Here is a 9,517-nt window from a genome sequence, read left to right on the forward strand (position 1 = left end):
TGTATAGTCATATAACATATCTCTAATAAGCCTCATATATTACTGTCTAAATGATGGATTTATCAGAAATTTGAAGAATTCGATTTTAGGGTTTTATGCGACAAGGATATCGCATCATGTCAAAATCGAATTAAAATTCGATTTTGGTGAAATTGCTTACTGTACGTATTCAATATATACACGTGTTGCTTCCCTATTTACTTAATTCGATTAATTCTTCAACATAGTAATCTGAATCAGATCGATTTCTGTGGAAATACTATGCGATTCAGATTTTTGGGTTTTGAAATTMTTTATTCGTGTTAATCAGACTGYTGTGGCAGTATTTGATTAACGCAATTCAATTCCTCTTACTTAATCTAATTGAATTGCTTGTATTTGATTTCGTCCCTGACCAATTTGATAGTACTTGGATCGAATTTCATCTTCAATCACTGTGGTGATATTTGGATGATTCTTGAACACAGGATCATGTTTATATATTTAGTTTTGTTGAAATCAATCAGGTACTGTTATGATTTTATGAATATTGATTCATTTTGGTGGATTCATGGCTCTGATACCAATTGTAAGATTCTATATATGAACCATCAAACATGAATCATTAAGTAAATGAACGAAATCTAACCTGGTACAGTAGGGCTTGATGCTGTTTCGTGTACTTGTTGCTCCATCGTCTTCTTCCAGTTTCACACCATATTCTGCCCTTTGTGATGGATAAGGATATGCAGAGRTTTGTGTACTGGATGAGGCATGAAACAGAGTATGGATGGCATATATGTACGTTTCTTAACAGGTTAACATTTACCCCCATCAGGTAACTGTTAATAACCACCATACCAAGGGTTGTGTCCCTTCATACTTTATATTTATACCACAATATGTATTCACAAGACTGATCATTCAATAAACTTATAAGTATTATAAATCAACTCTTAATTTACATAATTCAACTGGTCATAAAAATATGAATTTAGCAAATATGTTACTTGTTCTCTTCATGTATTACAGCTCTCTTCATAACTAGCAAAGTGAAATCTTAAGCATAATAAAGACTTGCACAAATCAACAAGAAAACTATAACAGATCAACCATAAGTACAAAGACTCATTTTTCTGTTTTAGTGCTTTAGGCTGCTTGCTATTCATACGATGGCCAAGTTCATGAAAACCCCAGTTGTAATCATGATATGGTGCCACCTGTAGTGGCTATGGATTAATGGAACTAGGACCAGGTGATTGGTTAAACTCCACTGAGTAGCTCTCATGTGGCACAACTAAATAGTTTGGTTCATGAGTTGAAGCTGCTGTAATCCTTTTGAACATAACATGCCTATTTTGATTTAAACCACATGAACATGCCTAAGTTGAAGCCCACTTTAAGCTGTTATTCACAACCACTTTGGTTTGGTTTAGAGCATGCAATTGTTGTTCATCTTGTTATAAATCATTTTCTGCATAACGTTCTTCTGTTTTCTCTTTGTTTTTCTGCATAATGTCTCCTTGATTATGGCTCATCATCCACTCATAAAATTGATATTTTTATGCAAGAACTTGATACATCAAGTCTTTTAGACTTGATGTATATAATATATCTAAGTTGTTTGTCACAACCACTTTCTCCCCCCCCCCCCAACATGACTTTGAGTGGGTAATATTGGGTTTGGTTTGGAATTTGTTATCATATCTTTTTGTAGATGTGTTTTTATCTCATTCTCCTATTGATTTAGATGGAGTATTGATTTTTCCTATTGTGAATGAAGTTCTTGATCTAGTTCAGTTTTTGCATTTTATCGATGGTTGATTCTAATGAATGGTGATGTAAGATGTTAATTGTTATTGTATAGATTTTCAGCTCAATTTTTTGTTTCGTTTAGTGTTTATATGTTTTTGCTCGGTTCACTGTTAAATAGCAACTCATTTGATCTTCAGAAGGATTTTTTAGTAATGGAGGGAGTGTAGATTTATTCAACAACTCTTGATATGTTATATGTGATATGAAACATGTCCCCTTATTCTACCACATATTTGAAGTTGGGATTTGGTTTTTTTGAAAAATAAAAAGATCGTATAACCGCTTCAAGAAAAAAAGCATAACGTAAATCGAAGGAGAAACAGTGCATCAACATTATATTGTAATACGTTCCTTGGAAAAAACTATACCAAAAAGGCAAACCCTAATTCATGTAGTTTTCAAAATAATTGAAAAAAATTAACCTTTTTTGCCTAGTGATAGTGAGCAAGAATTACCATCATCACTTATCGGGTAATATTTCCAATCATAAAAATGAATTGTTAGTAGTATCCATCATCCGATAAGTGTTTAACGGGTAAGAGTCACCATCTTCCTAATAGTTAAGGTTCTCGATTTTTAACTTGAATAAGATTATAAAATGTGTAAGTCAGTAAATGTGTTAGGTAGTGTATAGACCACTCAACTCCAAAACTGGAGAGTTGAAGTCAATTCGTTAAAGGTTAGGAGCTAGGAATCAAATTGATTCGTTTCTAATCAACTACAAAACATTTATAAGGAAGGAATTGTTATAATGTTGCATTGGGACAATACTTTTAATTAAATATTAATAGAATTAGCATTAGCATTTGTCATTTGATTTTTAATCCACACCCGACAAACTCCTCAACTACTACGCTAATACATGATTCAACACAAAAAAAGAAAAAAAAAAGAAAAAAACAAGAACAAGTAGACTTCATTCTCCTTCACACTTACATAACTACATCACATATTTGCATATTCCATCATACAAAACCCAAAAGCAAGAGAAGAGTAAAAGCCAATATATATATATATATATAKAGAGAGAGAGAGAGAGAGAGAGAGATAGAATGAGTTGCTAATTAATTAAGTCACCATAATGGATCGCTTTCTCCTCCTCATCGTCATCATTCTTTGTTTTCGTGTTGTAATCCTTGCTTCAACAGAAAGAGTAGAGTCTCTTCCAGGGTTCCAAGGACCTCTTCCTTTTTATCTAGAAACTGGGTACTGTACTCATTCATTCCACCTCTCTTCATTTGCTTTTACTTTCTGCAAATTCTCTTGCTCCTGGGTTTTCAATTCTATGATTGGATATATATGTGTGTAGTTACGTGGGAGTGGACAAGAATGAAGATGTTCAACTGTTTTACTACTTCATCCAGTCTGATTCAGATCCCAAAAACGATCCCATCATGATATGGCTTACCGGCGGTCCCGGTTGTTCTTCCATCTCCGGCCTCCTCTTTGAGATTGGTAATTATATATTATTTCTTTATGTTGATTCAGCTGATCACAAGTTATTGGTTCTGAATTAAAAATGATTTCTCATTATAATCATACTACTAACTACATCAACAATTGGAGCATTATTCACGTATTAGAAATTGAAGAGTTGACTCTAATTTTGGAATTGAGTTGTACAAACATTTTTTTCTTTTAGTTTTTCTCACTTCTTCATTCTACTTTTTTTTTTTTTTTAAGAGGGTGTCTTAAGCTATGTCTGAACTAATCCCGGTAAATTATGACCGGAAAGAAATCAACCTTGATAATTGTTTTGTATGTCTGGAATAGAAATAATACAACTAAATTAGCTTCATAAGATGTCTAAGACTAAACCACAAGAGTGGTGTTCGATTAGTTTGAGCTTGAATTCCAAAGGTCAAAAGTGCTTGGAGGTCCCATGTTCGAATCCAATGAGGAAAAAAAATCCTCTTGTGGCCACAGAGATTCAATTGGGGTGACTTCAGGTTAATAAAAAAAGATGTCTAGCTAAGCGTTTTAATAGAATAACTTATAGGACTTAAGTTTATAGGATCAAATTATAAAACGTTTTATCCAAAAGTGTTACAATACATTTATAGAATGTTTTTTTGGTGTTTTATGAAATTTATAAAATAAAGTATCACATTAACTGTTTTATAGAACAATTTCAAAAAATATCTATAAACCCATCTTTTAATAGGACACTTGCGTTTATAAAACATATTTTCAAATAGTGTCATATAATTCAGCACTTTTTTGTAAACATTCTAAAATACTTATTAAAATGCCTAAAAACATCCTATAAATATATTGTAACACTTTTAGATATGACATTTTTTTGTTAGTCTTGTAACATATTTTATTAGAATGTTTAGACATTTTAGATGTATTATAAACCTAATCTTATTGTAGTAAATAATAATATGATTTATAAAATTTCTCTCTATTTATTATGTTGATTTTAAACATTTCTTTTTTATCAAAATGAGTAAATAAACTTTTTCATGTGTTCTCTTTAATTTTGATTGCATATTTCCCATCCATAACCCAGTTCGAACAAAGCAGGTCCATTGGAGTTTGTGGAAGTGCATTACAATGGAAGCTTGCCCAACTTGAGTTTGAGACCCAATTCATGGACGAAGGTTTATTTCTATCTCTACACACCGGAACTAAACAAAATATTTAATAGATACGATGATACGGGTCATCATTTCGTTCTCTGGTCGCCATGTAAATTTTTTTAGGGTTATGAAAAACATAACTGTATCATTTTGTTTTGTGCAACCATATATATATATATATATATATATATATATTGGAACTACAATGATAATACAATTTTTTTAGTAGAGTTGACTTGCATGACTTTTCTCCCACCAGGGACGACCTAGGTTTGAATCCCGTGTGTATTATTTTACAAAGTTTTTAACTTTTAATTTAACATTTATTATGTTTATGAGAAAATTGTAACAAAAGTGAAAAACAAGACCTTAGATATGAAAATCAAAGAACTAATCAAGAGACAAATATTATTTTATGAAAAATATTCCTATCTTTGTTTTTTTATAGTCAAATGGTGCCACCATGTGAAAAAATTTATAGCTTCGTCTCTGGGGATTAATTACCAAACTTTTATGGGCAAACGAATCTCAGTCGTCCATCTAATGTAACGAATATCTAGTTTTATAAATATATCAATCATTTCTTAATGTAAAGTGAAATGAACTTTGATTATCTTCCATAAATATTTAAATCATAACAAATTAAATTTCACAATTTGCATAAATATCTAACTAATTGATTTGTATTTGAAGGGAACTCTCTCTCTCTCTATCTATATATATATATATATATATATATATATATATATATATTATAGTTGGTCTGAAATGATAATAGTGGCCAAATAAGAGATTATGAGAACGGTCAAATCACATGTAATTTCACGTTAAACCCATATGTAAAATCACATGTGATAGTGCGCAACCTAAGTCGTGGGCCAAGTCGCCCGCACACTGTTGCATTGATTGTACTCTGTAATCACATGTGATTTTAGTGTATATATATATCATAGTCGGTTTGAAACCAGAATAGTAGCCAAATAAGAGAACACGAAAACGGTCAAATCACATGTAATTTCAAACTTAACTCATGTGTAAAATCACATGTGATATATAGTGCGCTACCTAGGTCGTGGGCCAAATCGCCCCAACACCGTTGCATTGATCGTGTTTTGTAATCGTATGTGATTTTAGTGTCAAATCACATGTGATTTTAGTGTCAAATCATATGAGATTTGACCATTCCTATGTTCACTTATTTTGACCATGTTCTCTTTTGATCTTTCTTTTATATATAGAGAAATGCAACAAACTCAATATTTTGTAGACATGAACAACACATGTGAGAAATATACAGTTTTGTTTCATATGTGAAGTGTTTATCACAGTTGTATATGTAGAAAAAACATTCATGAACGTTTCACATATACTGCATCTTTAATTACATGTGTCGGTTCATATATGAAACAAGTATGTGTGGTTTATGGCTTGATACAAGCATTCCACAACATTGTTTAGATGTTAGTTAGAAATGATGAATGCATGTGAACATCTTTATTGTTGAAGGTCTGCAAATTGTATTGTAATTAATGCATATCGCAAGCATAATCTTCTTAGATATTCCTGTTGGTACCGGATTTTCGTATGCAAGAACGACAAGTGCCGCTCATTCTGATAACATCCAATATGCTGACCACGCCTATGAATTTATAAAAAAGGTACAGTTTTTTGTAATTAAATCCTTTGTCAATTATGTTTTAATATTGTGATTTCTTGTTTGCAAGTTTTGTTTACATTTTGAAGCATTATGCATGTGCAGTGGTTCAATAATCATCCAGAGTTTATTTCCAACCCATTTTATGTTGGAGGAGGCTCATACTCTGGAATCTCAGTCCCCATCATCACACAACTAATAATAAATGGTAACACTACTTTTCTCCACAAGGAACTTTAGACTAAAATTTTCATAACCAAATGTTGCAATATTCATCAACATATTAAAGAGGCAAGTGTAAAAACTTGTATTGTGATGAAAAATGCATCATCTACTTTATCTAGTACTATAGGCAAGTCTATACATAGTTGCATAAAACTTATTATATCTAAGATCAATCATATCTCCTGTAGAGAATTTCATCTTCACTTGCCTCCAAGCCACCTAGATGTTAACATTTCTACTTCTTCATATAACAACCTCACAAAATTTACGAGAACATTTCTAAGAGTGAGAGAAGTATAGTAAAGAAATGGTGAGGATACACACTAAAAATTATTACATCAACTTATACAAGATGCATACATGCATACATATGTCAGCGTATGTTTGGACTTCTCGAATAATCTATATTCATATGCCTATGTAAATGTATGTGGTTTGGTTATACTATCAATTGGGTGTATGTGTTAAGCAGGGGGATAAAGAATGGAGAGCCTAAGGAATTTGGTATGATGATGCATGGTAATGTATAGTTGACATGGGATTTGAGAAGAGTATAATGATAGTCATCAAGTTTGGTGGGTATTTTATCTTCTCTAGTTGAGACTCTGGAAAAAAGGGGCTGAGGTGTAGGGTGAAGTGAATTACAAATAGGATGGGTTGTGGTTGAGATTGAATATATATTGGTATCAGTTTAATTAGGGAAAAAGTGAGTTGAACTGAAAGTTGAGATTAATGATGTGAACCGGACATAAGATAGATTTGATGTTGTTGGGTTATATCACGAGAGAAAGGATTGTGCAATAGTTTTGGTTTAAGATCAGTTGTGTGATTATGAGATGAACGAGGAGTCAATGCCACTACTAGAAAAGTGAGTTTTAGAGACATTCATTCAGTGACGACATGCTTCATCAAAGAGCTACTACGACGACATGTCGTCTCCATAAACTGTTTATGACGATAAATTGACATTTTAGCGACGACAAAAGTCGTGGCTAAAACCCCTGCTTCTTGTGGTGTGTATTGGTGTTGGCATTTGGTATTGTTGAATAGGTGTGAGGATATATAAGGGGATGGAGTGTTGATGATTTGGGGTTTAGAATGATTATTGTTGTCAAGTGATATGGGTTGGAAAACATACATTAAGAAAAGTGTTAACGATAATTGATTTATGACCTAGGCGAAAGATCGTGTGAGAAGAGAAGTTATGGTGAGAAATATAAGAAGAGATCTAAACCCTTAATCATTGTTAATCTCATGTCCACCCATGAATCCACTTTACAAGAGAATTGATCCGGTGCATCTCGGTACACCTAATTAGTATTGACATTCAATTAGAATTGATTCAAGAGTGAAGATCTCCTTTTACGTTTCTCATAAAACCCAACCCCTATGACCTATTAGTTTTATGGTTTCAATCATTGAATACCATTAACTCTTACCTAAATGATATCAGAGCATCGACCTTGTTCAAGGACCATGCCTTAGGAAGAAATTAGATGGATTGGAGGAAAAGTGATTAACTAAACTGCACCAGTTGAAGGCCACAATGGATGATTTCTTAGAATACATGGAAAAAAGTTCACATCCAATTTCTCAATGCTAAAGTCATTGCTTACAAACATTTGAGACACAAGAAGAGATGTCAGGGGCTCAAGCATATGTCAAAATAGAAGGCATCGACTACATTATTAGAGCAGGACCGAGAGAAGTCAACAACATTAGATCACCTTGTTCATATACACTCTAAGTGTGTGACTCATTGAATTTATCACGTTGACAATAATAATAATGTGTATACTGATAATGATCATGGGTTCGTTGATTAGCTAAATTATCAAACTTAGTCATTTGCATAACGATGATGTATTTCTAGATGTCACTCTACATTTATAATTAAAAATAATGTTTATATATTTCCTTTTGTTTTTGACTCTAGATTGAACACAATACATGAAGTGTCATCCTCATTATGTTTAATATCCAATTTCTTCATTTTGTAATATACTGATAAATAACATACAAGTACATTTACTGACTACATGAGCATGAATACATTTTCTCAGTATTATTCAATCAAGAGACCTGACATATCGTTCTTCTCATTCAAGAAAAATAAACCATATCCAGATCTACGCTATTACTACTAATTGATACATGATATACCCAACAATCATTATGCCAAGCAGTTACGAAATGATGAGAATCAGTTATCAAAGTATGCCACTCATAAATAGCACACTCCATGATCTCAAGTCAAAAGACTATATGTACAATGATCACATGAGAAACACTTATAACACTCATATGATATCCAATGGAATGTTCACATAGCGAGTCATGTATAGTACACAAGATCTCTATCTTGTACCTATATGTGAGTTTTATATCTCCATATAAACCCTACATGCACTGGTCGTTAATATTTTAATTCAACTAAGCCCGAATTAATATTTGGTTCATGACATTTTAAAATACAATATTCTTATGTTATTGCTACTATTAGATATAACACAAAATAAAATATAAACATAACAATTAGGTAATGACTTCATTAGTAAATATTGTGGCGCAATGTCCATACATAATCATCCGATGATTACCTTCTGGGCGTATAAGCTAACAAAAACAAGGCTTCGCCCTACACATGAGCCATTTAGGTTTTGGCCACGTAATAACCGGAACCATTTGGGTTTAGGTAACGACTGGGAGAGTTGGGTCTAGAACTCGAACTCACTTCTAAAAGCAACTAGAGGAGCAAAGTGATATTTTTGGTGGAATTAAACTCATTGTTCACGATAAAAGGAGAAGATACAAGAGATAAGAGAGGTTGGATTAATACAACCGAGTACAATTCCAAAATTTGTTATTGGGGACTTAGCTTTCGAAGTGTATTAGCTGAATTATATTTGATGGTTGGATTGAATGAATGATCTGATGGGCAATAAATTTAATATGCAAGATAAATTTCAAGTTTCGGATGAGTTTCCTGGGGTGGCAATATTTTTAATGATCAACATGAGGTCATGTATAGACGGATGAGGATGCGACACAAGGGTGTGCACAAGACCGCCTTTCGAAGGCATTGTGAGCTTTTGGTTATCTTGTTTGTCTTGAACAATGCCCCATCCACATTTTATCCTTGATGCCTCAAGTATTTTGTTCATATCTAACAAAGATGTTCTCTCATGTTAAGATCTTAGTACAGTCAAAATGTGGAAGAACATGTGCGTCACATGAGAGTATTACGAGGGGAACTGTC

This window comes from Cynara cardunculus, unplaced genomic scaffold (assembly GCF_001531365.2).
Source record: "Cynara cardunculus var. scolymus isolate 2C unplaced genomic scaffold, CcrdV1 Un_Scaffold_2235, whole genome shotgun sequence".
Classification (NCBI taxonomy): domain Eukaryota; kingdom Viridiplantae; phylum Streptophyta; class Magnoliopsida; order Asterales; family Asteraceae; genus Cynara; species Cynara cardunculus.